The sequence below is a fragment of the Ceratotherium simum genome, chromosome 20, assembly GCF_057802395.1.
Source record: "Ceratotherium simum simum isolate JZ-2026a chromosome 20, ASM5780239v1, whole genome shotgun sequence".
In the NCBI taxonomy this organism is placed as follows: domain Eukaryota; kingdom Metazoa; phylum Chordata; class Mammalia; order Perissodactyla; family Rhinocerotidae; genus Ceratotherium; species Ceratotherium simum.
The window spans coordinates 25,652,608-25,668,745 of NC_141919.1; the positions used below are offsets into that span (position 1 = coordinate 25,652,608).

At 38.8% G+C, this 16,138-nt stretch overlaps 1 pseudogene; it reads left to right on the top strand.

The window, feature by feature from the left end:
* LOC101401630 (elongation factor 2-like) overlaps positions 1–16,138 on the top strand; it is a 97,020-nt pseudogene that overhangs the window by 21,369 nt on the left and 59,513 nt on the right.

Below are 16,138 nucleotides of genomic sequence, written 5' to 3' on the forward strand. Positions count from 1 at the left end.
TAAGTCCATTCTATGATGTTCGCACAATGACAAATTTGCCTAATGACACATTTCTCAGAACGTATCACTGTCGTTAAGTGACACATGACTATAGTGCTATGTTATCAGAAAACTTCAATTCCAATAATTGTATTGAAAAGTATTTGATCAACAATATGGTAAGTAAATAAAACCAATGAATGATTTAGAAACAAAATTCTAATCTATCTACCCATGGGTCACAGATTAGTTTTGTTTGGCCCACAGAACTGGCCCTTACAGTAGGTTTTTTTTAAGTATTGAATTAGTTGCTAAATAATTAAACATAAAAATCGTGATTTTTTTGCTCTTCTTGAAAAATCAAGAGCAGACAACACTCGGCCTCCCAATGGGCTAAGCTGAGTCGCAGCCAACCCCTCCTTTGATGGGTTATGTTCTCTACAGGTCACTGAGGTTCCTACCATTTTGAATGTCTCCCTGACCCAGCCTGCTTTACTCACTCCAGTTATCTGCCTGGCCCCAGAAAGAATTTGAGTTTGTGAGCTCTCATTTAGGCAACAAAAAGGAAAGTGAGATCACCATCTCTGGAAAGTAGTTGAAAAAGAGGTGGAACCTGAAAAAGCATCTCAAATTCAGCATGCCTAAAACTGAATAACTGATTTCTCCTTCCTGCCCCATCCCCACTTTATTGATAAGCCAAAAACCTAGGAACTATCCTTGATGTTTTCACATCCACCAACACATATATCAAATCTATCCCTAAATTCTATAGATTTTACTTCCTAAATATTCTCAAATATGTCACTTTAGCTCTATTTCCAACACTAAAACCACCATCAGCAGCAGCACCACACACATCAACAGAACTACCACCCCCATTACCATCACCAACACTGACACCACCATCACCAACACCTTCACCATCACCACACCACTATCACCATCACCACCATCACCACCACCACTACCATCATCTCTATCATCATCACCACTATCATCACCATCACCAACATCAATACCACTATCACCATCATCACCATCACCAACACCAATACCACTATCATCATCATCACCATCACCAACACCAATACCACTAACACCACTACAACCTCCACTATATTCTAAGCTCCCACTTCTTACATCTAGACAAAGCTGTCTTAAAGAGGTTCATCCACATTCATTCTGGCCACTCTTCAATCTGGACACTACACTGAAGGCAAAATGATTTTTTTCAAAATACAAATTTTAAACCTTGCCTCCTGCTTAAAAACTCTTCAGTTGCTCTTGGGATAAAGGAAAAACTGCCTGAAAAGGCCTGCAAGGCTCTGCATGGTCCAGAGCTCAGCCATCTCTGTAGCCTCGTTTCCTATCTTTCACCTCTGCTTTTCTATTCCAGCTATCCTGATATTCTTTAAGTCCCAAACACTCAACATAATCCCTTTTTTAAAAAAAAATCTCAGGTGCCCAGAATTGGATCAATCATAATCCTTGGTTTATCACACCATTAAAACTAGCTGATGCATGGCCCTCTTTATTTATGTATTTAAAATAATATAATAAGTTTTTTAGAACTCCCAATATACCCCAGTATCTAGAACATTACCAATAACTTACATGTCCCTTTATGAACCTCTTCATCCCTTCCCCTGCCATTCCTCCGAATTTTCACTGTCTCTAAATTTTGTGTTCTTTTGTTGCCTTTTTTTGTTTTATCTCATATACTTGTATATGTAAGCAATGTACTGTTTAGTTTTTGTTTTTAAACCTTATAAAAAGGTATCATGCAGTATATAGTCTCTAGAACTTGCTTTTTTTCACCCAATATTATGTTACCAATATTCATTCATGTATTTGTGAGTAGCAGACATTCATTCATTTTTATTGCTGTGTAATATTCTGTTATGTGAATGTCTCCTGTCTGCAATGCTCTTTGTCTTCCTGGCCTATTTAGCTCTTAATTATCCTTCAGGTTTTAGCTCAGGTGTCACTTTGTCAGATGTTTCCTGACCTTCATACCCAGGTCAGACTCACTTATTTATCATCGCTCTTCAAAGCACCCTGTATGTTTCCTTTGTAGCCATTATCACAGTAGCAATTTCACATCATGTGGTTCTTTAATTGCAATCTGTCCTCCCATCCACTTGGCTGTAAACTCCTCAAGAGCAGACATCATCCCTGTGTTTGATTGCTATTAAATCCTCAGCTCCTAGCACATCATAAGAACTCAATGAAAGCTGTTGCTTAAATGAATGGAAGAATCATGAAAATAAGTATTTGTCTACTAAACAGTACATCCAACTAAACATGTTCAGAGATAAATAACTGTAAAACCAGTTTCTCTTTCTGACTTTCGTATATTTTTAATGCAATCATCTTTCTTTAACCAAGGCTTAAAAATTTTGACATCAGGTCTGACTCTGATCTTTCCCTGACCCTTCGCCTTTGATCGTTTGCTCACTTCTGTTCTTTATACTTTGAAAATGGTGCTTACCATTTACCAATATACCATCCCAACCTAATGTGACTTCCACATGCACTATTTTCGGTTCCCTAAACTATGCCTGATAATTTCCCCTCACCTTATCTTTGCTTATGCTGTTCCCTGTTCCCAGACTCCTTTGTTTCTGAGTATTTAAATCATACCCAATGCCCACTTCAAATGCTATATCACCTCAAAATTCTTCCCTTATTTCCCAGATGGAATGATCTCTTCAATCTCTAGGCTGTTATCACACACAAAATTATACAGTGCTTATTTGTGCACAATCAAAAATTCTTCTTGGTGTATGGGAACAAACATGGGCTTTATATTCAGACCCGAGTTCAAATCCTTTCTACCACTACCTACTGCGTGACCTTCAGAAATTATCTATATAGAAATAATCGTAACTAACTCTTGGAAATGTTGGTCACATTAAATTAAAGTAGATAAATACTTGGAAAATGCTAGATAGGAATCCCCTTGCCACTTACCCTATGTTTTTCTGGTATAACACTTTTGGCCTCACCCCCTGCCTCTTACTCACTTTTCCTTCAGAAAGGAAGAGGAGTGATTTAACAGATTAGTGAATTTAGGAGAAGAAAGTGAACATCCTAGCTTAACAACCTCCTCCTCCTTCTGCTCGTCTTCCACCCACCCTCCTCTGCCCTCTCCACCCTTCACCTGCTCTCATCTGCCTGCCCGCAGGATTCCGACATTCCGCTCTGCCCCTCTACATCATGGTATGTTTAGTGAGGTAGGCTCTGCCCTGGAGATGCGGGTGAGTGTTGTGACTGGTGGGCAAAGTTCTCTGACTTTGGTCTGGGTTGTTGGCAACCCTTTTGCCCACAGCTCTCAAGCCAGTTCTCCCATCAGCTTATCAGTGATGAAGTTCACACTTTGATCTCCATCTGTCTGCTTTCCCTGTCTCATTTCTCAACTACTGCTGAACTTTGGTGGGGAAGAAAGAGAGTTATTTATTGACTTCCCAAAACCACAACCATAAAATAATATGACCCTTGTGTTTAAACAAACATACCAGAACTTTCACACCCAAATAAGGGGTGCCCTTCAAAATAGTCCCCTGAGGAAGTGACACACATTCCAATACATTCAGTAAGGCTACTCTGGTTCAAAATCTTTTGGATGTATCATTAGAGTCTGTGGATTTTATTTGAATATTTTCATTGATCTCAAGTCACATCTGAAAAGGGTGGATTTGAGTTTTGAACACAGCAAAAAGTCTTTTGGAACCAAGGCTAGTAAATAACTGGGCATTTCAGGTCAACAATCAAAAGGAATTAAAAAATAATGAAACGTGTGTGTGTGTCTCATAATTTGAAAATCATCCTAAAAATGCTTGCACAACAGCAACATTTTCAAAATAGCACACAGCACCCAAAAGTGACCACTGTGAAAAACAACACTCATCTGGCTACATCAAACTGGGTATGTTTATTATTATTTAAATCACTTCATCGTGATGCTGATAGATATGATAAGGATGCTGACTTTTTCTAAGGCACAGGATGGGGAATCAAGAACCTTGCCATGTATTGTCTGTGTCATCTTAGACAAGTTATTTAACTTCTTTCAACCTCAGTATTTTCATCAGTAAAATCAGATTAATAACAACACCTGCTGTAGATATCGCACAGGATTATTTTGAGAACCATATGAGCAAAAACAGGTGAAAAAGCTCTTTGTCAACTATAAGGGGCAATACAAATGTTAGTTGTACTATGGTAGTTATTATTATGATTAATATTCTTCCTTGATGTTTTCAAACTTTTCCCCCGCCTTTCACACATAAGTTTGGCAACAGATTTGGATTCTGAAATATCTTCTCATAACAAGACTGAGGTCAATCTGAACACATATTCCAAGATTCAAATAAATTGCTAAGGAAAATGCAAGGAGGCAGGACAATGACTCAGTAAGCACCATTTTCTGTAAATCACTTGATTTGTTTTGCCCCATTTTCTGTAAGTCACTTGAGTCACTTGATTTTGGCTTTAGGTGATTTGTTTTGATTTTCTATAAAAAGGATTAACTTTGGTCATCATTTTCCCTTACCTTGCTTTAAAAACTAAAAGATGTACCCCTACAACCTTAAATAGTATCTTTATGCACTGAATGACAGTTAACATTTACTGAGGACTTACTATGTGCTAGGTAATGTATTAAATAATTTAATCCTCAACAATAGCCTGATGCTGTAGGTACTATTTTCGTCCCCATTTTACAGACAAGACCACGGAGTCACTGAGAAATTAAATAAGTTGCCCACACCAGCCAGTGGATAAGTCCTTAAGCTGGTGTGTGAACACAACTGGTGTGACTGCAAAGTCCATATTCTTCAGCACACTCTCGACCTTTAAATGCATAAATCTGGGTTTTCCAAACTGCAAACCCAATCACGTTTTTTCTCCTTTATGTTTCATTTCTGAGGCCAGCATAGGACCTATTCTGGGCCTGTGTGTGTGTTCTTGATGCGTGACAAGTTCCCCTTGAAACCACTTTAAAGTGTAGAGGACCTGCCAATGTGGTAACTAGAACTCTGAGAAATGTGCTAGAGCATAACATTTAGGCAAATATGAAAGAAAGAAAGGTTTAAAAAACAAGATACAGTTCATCGTTAAATCAGCATTTGTGATGTACTTTCAGTGCCTACTCGGAATTTTTACACAGCCCACATCCCTTAAAGCTCATCCCCACTTAGCCTTCCAGTCACTCTCCATTCTCTGACACCCATCTCTTTCCTGAAAAACATCTATATTTTTGTGATCACATCCAAAACAAAGGATGCCTCGTCTACCTTCTCTAATTTTCGTCTGCACTGGAACCAATCGAAACATTTTAGATTCACTTTCACCTAGAGTTGGTACCAGAAGCAGCTCCTTTACTTTTTTAGATAAATACCATGTTTTGTTTTTATTTTTTTTTTTCAGTTATAAAAGTAATCCTGTTCATGATATGAAGCTTGAGAAATAAAAAAGAAAAAGACGCCCTGGATGTGGGACCTATGTGTCAGTTATCTATGTCTACAAAGCCTGACATAGTACCTGGCACTTGGAAGTATTCAATAAATGTTGATGATGAGTGAATTTTTTTAAGACCCATGAGTATTCATTGTCAATGGTCTCCATTGCTGCTATACGTCCAGTGATCAGGGCTTTGCTTACTGGTTAGAAAACACTTAGTGGGCACTTGCAGAATACAGAATACTCAAATGGGTGCAATGAGGAGGGTCCAGGCTCAGAGAGGGCCCTGGGTGCATGTTTGTTGAATCATACATGGGAAAAAGAAGATCCTGCAAAGCTTACTATCTAGTTGGGGGCAGACTATACAGATCACATCTACCTCCTCACTAGAATGTCATCCCCACTGGTCTCTCCTACACTGCCTGCTGATTAAGGCCAGCCCATATGCTTCTACAAGAAGCCTTCTGTGGTAGGCTGAATAATGCCACCACCTCACCAAATATGCCCACGTCCTAATCCCTAGAACCTGTGAATATGTTACCTTATAAGGAAAAGGGATTTTGCAGATGTGATTAAGTTAAGGATCTTGAGGTGGAGAGACTATCTAGGATTATCCAGGTGGCCCTGATGTAATCACAACAGTCCTTATAAGAGGGAGGTAGGAGTCAGATTCAGAAGAGAAGGCAATGTGTTGGTGGAAGCAGAAACTGGAGTGATGTGCTCTGAAGATGGAGGAAAGGGCCATAAGCCAAGGAATACAGAAGGCCACCAGAAGCTGAAGAAAGCAAAAAAACAATTCTCCCCTCAGAGCCTCCAGAAGGAACCAGGCCTGCTGACACCTTGACTTGAGCCCTGTGAAACTGATTTTAGACCTCTGGCCTCCAGAACTATAAGAGAATAAATTTGTGTTGTTTTAAGTCACTAAGTTTTTGGTAATTTGTTACAGCAGCAATAGGAAACTAATACACCTTCTCTGACACTCAGGTCCACATTGATCTCCCCCTTCTCCGAATTCTGATTAAGTTTGAATACAGAAAATAGCATTCAAAACTCCACAGAACCATTTTCCTCATCCAAGTGTAAGCCCCTTTGAGGCATGGACTTTCCCTATGCTTATTTAATTTCTCAGAGCAGGGAATGTCTAACTTGGAGCCAGCTCAGCAGAAGGCTTAGTAGATACTTGTTGGGAGGAAGTGAATACTCAGTTCAAGACCCTGTTATACCAAGATGAAGGAGATATCATCCTTTGATCTTACAATTACATCATGTCATTAAAAATGGAGTCTGTTGAATAGATTTTTGTACACCCATGTTCACAGCAGCATTATTCACAATAGTCAGAAGGGAGAAACAACCCAAATGTCTGTCAATGGATGAATGGATAAACAAAATGTGGTATATATATATACAATGGAATATTATTCAGACTTAAAAAGGAAGGAAATTCTGACATGCTACAACGTAAATGAACCTTGAAGACATTATGCTGAGTGAAATAAGCCGATCACAAAAAGACAAATACTGTCTGATTCCACTTATGTGAGATACCTAAAGTAGTCAAAATCCATAAAGATAGAAAGTAGAATAGTGGTTACACCAGCAGGGAGGGAAGAGAGGGGAGTTACAGTTTAACGGGTGCAGAGTTTCAATTTGGGATAATAAAAAAGATCTAGAGATAGATGGTGGTAATGGTTGCACAACAATGTGAATGTACTTAATACCACTGAATTGTACACTTAAAAATGGTTAAAATGGTAAATTTTATGTTATATATATTTTATATCAATAAAAAAATGGAATCTCTAACTGCAGTGAGGACAAAAAAAAGAGAGATTTGGAAACATACTCAGACTGGAAGCACCTGTAAAGAAGGGAAGTGTGGGGCTCGGTTTGCAAGGACATAATGGCTGGCATTAGTATAGAGGATTCTTGGCTGTGGGCTTGCCTGTCCTCTCACAGTAACAAGGTTTTCCCTCCTCCCCACCAAAGGGCACAGCGATTCCTTCAACAACAAACATGTATTGAGTTCCCTGTGCTGACACTAGGGGTACAGCACTAAACAAGATATATAGCTTAGAGTCACATGGAGGAGACAGACATAAAACAAATACTCACATAAATGGAGGTTATAATGTGATCCCTGTCAAGGAGGTCAGATGAAGATGTGACGCATGAGCTGAGAGTGAGGAATGAGTGAGAATTAATGATGCAGTGCAGGTGAGAAGAGGGCATGTTCTAGGCAGAAGGAACAGTAGGTTTCCAGGACCTGAACAGGGTGGTGAAGGTGAGAGAGTGAAGGGAGCAGTATGATTCTGGGGAGGCGAGCAGGTGACAGATATCAGGGCCCAGGGCCATGTTCAAATCTGTGGCAAAGAGGAATCATGAGAGCACTCTTAGGGGTAGGAGTGGGGGAGAGAAGGAGGTTGGAATGTCATGATCAGATTTGCATTTTGGAAAGAATGGTCAAGAGAGACGTGGGGAGACCAGTTAGGGGGCTACTTTAGTAGTCTAAGTGAGGGACAACAGAAGTGGGAGGACTAAAGGAGTGCTGGAGGAAATGAAGAGACTAGGTAGATTCAAGTGGGGTTTAGGATTTGAGATGAATCAGGTATTGTGATATTGTGATTTATAATGTGAAATTGTTAATCAAACAAGGAGGCCATTAGACTGATGTGGTTTTAATGCCATGGTGACCTACATAAGCAAACCAAAATCTAAGTCTAGGAGCCGGCCTGGTGGTGTAGTGGTTAAGTTCGCATGCTCCACTTCAGAGACCGAGGGTTCACAGGTTCAGATCCCAGGCACAGACCTACACACTGCTTATCAAGCCATGCTGTGGCAGCATCCGATATAAAGTAGAGGAAGATGGGCACGGATGTGAGCCCAGGGCCAATCTTCCTCAGCAAAAAGAGGAGGATTGGCAACAGATGTTAGCTCAGGGCTAATCTTCTTCACCAAAAAAAAAACCCTAAGTCTATAAATACCTCAAGGTTACAAAATCAAAATACTAAGGACAACCAATCACAAACAGCCAACTAGGCTTTAAGCTATAGCCAATCAATAATTTCCTTACTTTTCTTCCATGTTTTCTCTGTAAAAGCCTTTCTCCCACCTCCTGTCTGTGGAGCACTCCTAACCACCTCTGGTTTGTCACTGCCCAATGATGATTTTTGCTCAAATAAACTCTTAAAATTTTTAATATACCTCAGTTTATCTTTTACCAGCTCTGATGTCAGAAGAAGAAACCAAAGGAGACCCCCCCCTAGGGCCTCCAGTTGCAACAAGCAACCAGAGGAAGATACCTGCTGAGCCCCTTGAGCTCACTGCTTTCTCGCTGCCTCTGGAGGTGGTAGGTAAGTCTCTCTCAGATCCTAGCTCTGTAGTTTTTGTGTTGTGACTTTCAGACTTTATTTGAGCATTCTTTTTTCTGGACTGGGTCCAGAAACCAGTCAGCGTCAGACTGGGTCCAACTCAGAAACTGGACTGGGTCCAGGGTTGGACTGGTCTAACTTGGAAACTAGACTAGGTACAGTAGTGAGTAAAATTTTGTTTTAAGACTGATCAAACAGGTAAACCTTACCAAAGATAATCTTGAATTACAGTGGCCACAGTGAGAACTTTTAACCTAGATAAGCTTTTCCATTTATGAGGTACCCTAGATAACAAAGAGGTCTCAGCCAAGCACACCGTAAAGGATAGAGGGAAAATTATTTTTCCTCTTCTACAGTTTCTGGTGACCAAGATGAGATCCACTGGGACACCCCACTCACTCTAAAGACTGCAGATGGGATCCTGGGAAAATTGGCAGAAACCAGCAAAGTGTGAGAATTCTTACCAAAGTCACCTCTCCCAGATCTCTACCTGGAGTGCCTGGTGGAGAGAGGAAAGTAAAATTTCATATTGTCCCTTCCTTTCCAAATTCAGATTGGCAGGCAAAAAACATTTGTAAGAATAAGGTCTTTGAAATGTGACTCGTGAATTTGCTTTTGGGGACCCAGTGGTTGCCGATCCTTTCTCTCCCAGGGACAGCTATTGCCTTGTTTGTCTTGTTTTGTGTCCTGAGAACTAGGCTTGGCAACCATCAGGTTGGGGCCTCCCAAAATATGGCTGGACAGAAATGTGGTTTGCACTCCACGTGCAGCTGGGGTCTTACTACTGCTCCAGCTCACAGGGGAATTGTCTAAGTCTTTCTTTCCTTTGGCTATCTTTGAAAGTGGCTCTGGATCTTGGGAGGATAGTATCTTTTGCACCTCTTGGGGATGCCTCTTGCATCCATGGAGTTGTTCAATACTTCCAGGAAACCTGACAAGATATTCAAAAGGATTTTTTAAGTAGCTCTAAGGTCTGAAGTTGGCCAAATTGGAAGCTGATATTCAAAGCCTGACCGGCAGTTTTTTTTAAGGCCTTCTTCCCTAAGCTAAATGAAATTATGTACCCAGCGGGAAAGAAAAACATTCCAAAGAGAAATAGCTCTAAATCTAGAAGAGAATTTTTGATTTCCATCTTTGTTGAAGATCTCCCTGATATAAAGAAGCAAACTGAAGATAATGTAGTAGGATGAGCAGGTCAGCCTTGTGTCTTTCAGGCTGCAACCCAAATCTTTGAGGAATTAAAAACAACTGTACTTGTCTTACAAATCAAGTCTTGACAAAAATAGAAATGCTGCTCTAGAAAAACTTCAAAAGCCCACCTATCCTTTTCACTAAACCCTAAACTCTACTCACCTGAAAAGGCTTGTATGTATTATAAGATTCCAGATTTAGGATCAAAAGTCCTTCTTGGAGGAACTAGCATTCTTTCCCTGTGCCTTTGAGATGTAAATGGTCTTTACATCTTGCACCTGGTCTCCTCTAGGAACTGAGGGCCATCTCTTTGAAATGTAAACTTCAGGGAGGTAGTTCTTATCAGAAGGAAAAAAATAGAGAAAGAAAAGGGGCAAAGGCTGTTTGGAAACTAGGCAAATGAAAAATCTTAAAAATCTTCTCCACAAATATTACTACAGATGGTCCCCAACTTACGATGGTTTGACTTACAATTTTTCAGCTGTATGGTGGTGTGAAAGTGATACGCATTCAGTAGAAACTGCATTTCAAATTCTGAATTTTGATCTTTTCCTGAACTAGTCATATGTGGTATGATACTTTCTCATGATGCTGGGCAGCAGTAGCGAGCCACAACTCCCAGTCAGCCACACGATCAAGAGGGTAAACAACCGATATACTTAAAAACCATTTTGTACCCATACAACCATTCTGTTTTTTGCTTTCAGTAGAGTATTCAATAAATTACATGAGATATTCAATACTTTATTATAAAATAGGCTTTGATTTTGCCCAACTGTAGGCTAACGTAAGTGTTCTGCACATATTTAAGGTAGATGAGGCTAATCTATAATGTTTGGTAGGCTAGGTATATTAAATTCATTTTTGACTTAATGATATTTTCAACTTACGATGGGTTTATCAGGACATAGCCCCAACGTGAGTTGAGGAAGATCTGTAAAAAGTTTAAGCCATCTGAGCAGGTAAACTTAACTTATACTATCTGCCAGAAACACAATTTAGATCCAACTGTTCTTTTATAAACCACTGAGTTTTGCATTATCATACCTGTCTAATGGCTAAAATTTTAAAATGAAAGCTATCAGATCTCTGTTTGCATCTATCTGTATGTTTATGAACATGTATGTATGTATGTTGTGGGTATGTGATATTTTTCTATCTCTGGGTGGTATTGCCAAAATTAATTTGTAAAGAGCTCTATTTAATAAGTTTGTTAGTTTAATTAAAACAGGCACGTCTTTAGAGTTATCAGCATTAAATATAATACTTTTATTTTACCTAGGTTTACTAAAAGTCAGACAAGCTCACGTTATCTCTGTTACAGAATTTGTCAGCAAGAAAGCTAACTTAAGATGATGGTTAGCTATTTAATGTCTCATGAAATTTTCATAAGTAATCTAAACATAATTGTTAAGAACAAATAAATTAAGTAGATGTAAGTAAGATAAAAGTTGATAAATGAACTTTTCAGGAATAATTATGCTTTATGGTATGTCTACTTACAAAGAGTTTCCAAAACATTTTTGGTAACTTGAAACCTTAAAGTTATATTGAGATAAAGTTAAACTAAAGATATTTGAGTCTGTTAGTAAACACGTCCTGTGCTTCATTGAAAAACTATACTACGAGGAAACATATCCTTCTGGAAATTAGGAAATGTATTCATAAATTTGCCAATCTAAAGAATGCTGACATAACAGTTCAATTGCTTACTTCTTTCTTTTCACTAGAAATTAAGGTTTCTAAGGGTTAAGAATTCTAATTAACATATAGTTAAAACTACTAGAAATAATAAAGGAAACAACTCTATATGCAAGGAAAGTAAGATATGTTTTTGGCTAAGCAAAGGTTATGAGGTATGGAGATTCATTTTTGTTATAGGAAATGAAAGTAATTTTGTCCTAAAGTAAAGCTGGTTACTTCAGAATGGGAAAGAGGAGAACAAAGGACAAACTAAATGGATACAGAAAGTTGGGCAGAGAGAAAGAGAGAAAATTTTACTTTGTATAGTCAAGCTGGCTAAAATTGAATTGTTATTATAAGTATTTTAAAAATAAACTTTAATATCAGTAGTTTACTTATGTAAAACTAAAACTTAATTTTCTTTCATCCGGTAAAAGAACAAAGATTTCCTGGACTATTGGTCTACTCTTGATAAGAGATTGTGAAAGGTTTTTCTTGATTTTTAAGTACTCTGCCTAGAAAGCAAAGATTTTGTGTTTTACTAAAATAATTTCCTGTGCTTCATGTTGTCTTTATCAGGTCTTTGATTACTTACGAAAACTGAGTCTTCTCAATATTAAAAGAGCTAAGCTTTTCTCATAACTATGTAACCTTCTGTATTTGCCTTTAAAATTTTTTGTCACTTTGGTTAAATAGATAATTAGTACTGTTTCATAATGAACTGTGATCCTATTTAGTCAAGTGTCCAAAACCTTTTGATATTTTTGACAAACTTCCCCAAATCAAATTCTAAATGAAGTCTTTTTGACCTGGAAGTAACTTTGGGATTTTCCAGAAAGCCTCTGGGACTCAAAACATCTCTGAATCTCAAAAGACTTGTTCTCTCTCCTTATAAAGAGAGAGATGTTAAACTAATTAGGCTTATTTGGTATGTTAAATTATATGAGAAGCATTGTCAAATAAAAAGTAATAATTATATTTGTGTGGATATATGTTATTAAACATTCTAGAAATTGTATAAAATTCCTAGAAATCTCATATGTCTTGGTATAATGTTATCACTTGTAAGTCTAGTTATTATTTTAACATGTTGTACGTCACAGAAATAACTGATTTTTTTTGTATAACATTATAATGAACTCTCATCATATCTTTAACCATGGCCATTTTTAGGTCTTTTATCATTTACAGATTGTTACTGTTTTACTCTGATGCTTTTGCAAAAGTGTTCCTGCAAAAGTGCCTCATCTTCAGGGAGACTCATGCAAAAGACTCTGAAAGTACAGGTTTCTGATAACTTTCAGATCATGCCACTGAACTGGGTAAGAATTTACAAAAATCTAATGGAGAAACTGATGGCTTCATAAAACTGCTAACAAAAGATCAAGAACAACAAGAAGTGATTACATGAGGCTGAATGAAATGATGAAGATGATTATAATTTTTATGACCTTCATTTGAAACATTGTGGTTCTTTAATGTTTTGTTTTTCCAGAGTTAAGAAAAGCTTTTTCTCTTTTCTTTTAAGGTATTGGCAACTTGGTGAAATATACCTTTGTGAACAAAGATGAAACATTTCTCTTTTTCTCCCTGCTTGATCCCTCCAGAATGCAAAAACTCTATTCTTATTTTCATGACAATATACTGTAGTTATTTGCATAAGTTCAATAAGAATCTGTTCTCCTTGTAACAGGACATAGCTGGACACAGTAGTTATATTACCAAGGCTCTGACTGGAATGTCATATTTGGGAATATGCATAAAATCAGATATGACCAGATAGTTTTAAGGAACTAAGGTTGACTTTACAGAGACAATAAAAGCCCCTTGGAAAAACCACCCTGGTACCTTGCTTACAGGGTTCCCAGCAGCCTTATCATGTGAGTAAGGAAGGACATTTCCTGGCAGGTCCGGGAACCTCAAGATATCTTGGGGACCTCAAGAAGAGAGGAATTCACCCAAATGTATAGGTATTGCAGGCAAAGTCTGATGGTGAGTTCTTAGCTTGGCTTCTAATCCTGGAGAGGTCTTAAAAGGCCAGTCTAAGACTCCTTGTGAAAAGTCCCAGCAAAGAAGATTTAAAAAGAGCCTACAGCCCAGCCCCGTGGCCGAGTTGTTACAGTTCCACACCATCCACTTCAGCAGCCTGGGTTCACAGGTTCAGATTCCGGGCGCAGACCTACTCTACTCACTAGCCATGCTGTGGCAGTGTCCCACATACAAAACAGAGGAGGATTGGTGTGGATGTTAGCTCAGGGCTAATCTTCCTCAAGCTAAAAAAGAGGGGGATTGGCAACGGATGTTAGCTTAGGGCAAATATCCGTCAGCAAAAAAAAAAAAAAAAAAACAGCCTATATGATCAATCACTATTCTTGCTACACTTATATAAATAATCAGTCCAAGTTTAATGAGACTAGACTTATTCTGCAAACAAATTAGTCTGTGATTATTTTTGACAGAAATGAGGGTAATTGTAGAGGAAGAAATTATATTTCAGTAGAAAATTATAACATAAACTTGTAGATATCAGATTCTAGTCCTGCTCATTGTCTTTGAGATTTTGTTACATATCTGTAAACTGAACTGGATCCTGAATTTTTCCAGCTTCCTCAAATATCTGGCTACAACTCTTCAAATTAACATTTCCAATTTTCTCCCACCCTTCTGATTTGGAATCACTAAGAACAAAGACTGTCCTTGAACCACCTTGGAAGGACCATACCAGGTTCTCCTCACTACCTAGATGGCAGCCAAATTTCAGGGACTTAATCCTTGGGTCCACATCCTCCAATTAAAAAGGGCTCCTCCAGGGGCCCGCCCGGTGGCGCAAGCGGTTAAGTGAGCATGCTCCGCTGCGGCAGCCCGGGGTTCGCCGGTTCGGATCCCAGGCACGCACTGATGCACCACTTGGCAAGCCATGCTGTGGTGGCATCCCATATAAAGTGGAGGAAGATGGGCATGGATGTTAGCCCAGGGCCAGTCTTCCTCAGCAAAAAAAAGAGGCGAATTACCAGATGTTAGAGCAGTGCTGATCTTCCTCACAAAAAAAAAAAATAAGGGTTCCTCCAGACTCTTAGAACTGCACACCAGCTGCATATCTTAAATTAAAATTGACTAGGGAGGTTCCTCCCCAGAAGCAGACAGTATCCTGAGGTAGACAGCTCTTCCAAAATCACAAATCAAGATCTTCATCTCTGATGTGAAAACTTTATTCCTTTTGCCTTTTTGCTACTTGTCTTTTCTTTCAGTTAATGCACAAGAAGACGATGCTCCTTAATTCTGGCAACTATTGCTAAATTTACTGCTAAGGCCATAGCTGCACAACAAAAGTCCCTAGACTTTCTTGCTAAGGTGGTTTCAGATAATAGAATTGCTTTAGATTACTTATTGGCTGAACAAGGAGGAATCTGTGTGGTAGCAAATACCTCTTGTTGTACCTGGAACAACATCTCTGGTATTATAGAAAATACAAGAAATTAACAAAAAAGTCACCTGGCAAAAACAGGCTGATGCCCCTTCAGGTATATTCTTTGATTTATTTGATACCAACTGGTTTGGTTCATGGGGGCCCTGGCTAAGGAGTATACTTCAGTCTCTTGGTATTATCCTCCTAATAGTTATCATTGTAGTCTCCCTGGTACACCATGTTCTCTTAAAGGTCTTAAATGCATCTTGGCAGCCATCAGCAGTACATCAGACGGTCTCACTGTGCTTGGAGAAACAGAAACAAGACAAGCAATAAGATGAACAGCAAAAACAATTCTTCCGCGGATCTGACATCATAACCTACGAGTCTCCCGATGAGACGAGAGCAACTTAACTCTGATGGTGACTGAGACTGGCGCTAATACCAATTTTTTGGTCAATCTCTCATGTAGGAGAAGATGACCAAAAGGGAAAAATTGTTAAAGTAATTAAACAAGGAGGCCATTAGACTGATGTGGCTCTAATGCCATGGTAGCCTACATAAGCAAACCAAAATCTAAGTCTATAAATGCCTCAAGATATCAAAATGCTAAGGACAGTCTATCACAAACAGCCAACTAGGCTTTAAGCTATAGCCAACCAATAATTTCCTTACTTTTCTTCGGCCTTTTCTCAATAAAAGCCTCTCCCCCAGCCCTGTTGGTGGATTGTTCCTAACCTCTTCCAGTTTGGCACTGCTCTATTCAAATTGATTTTTGATCAAACTCTTAAAATTTTTAATATGCCTCAGTTTATCTTTAAAAACATATATATTTGGTATACAACCCCATTCCTGGCACAGAGCTCCTAACACCCTTGGAATTTCCTAAGTGATGAGAGTGATAAAGGTGTCTTTGGTTATGTTAATGAAGTGACTTTTAGACCAGTACCTTTTGGACAGCACCTAAGGATGCCGGCTGCTTGCCAGGGGAACCCATCATGGGATTAGAGGGTTGGAACTTTCAGTTCCACCCCAGACCTCTGAG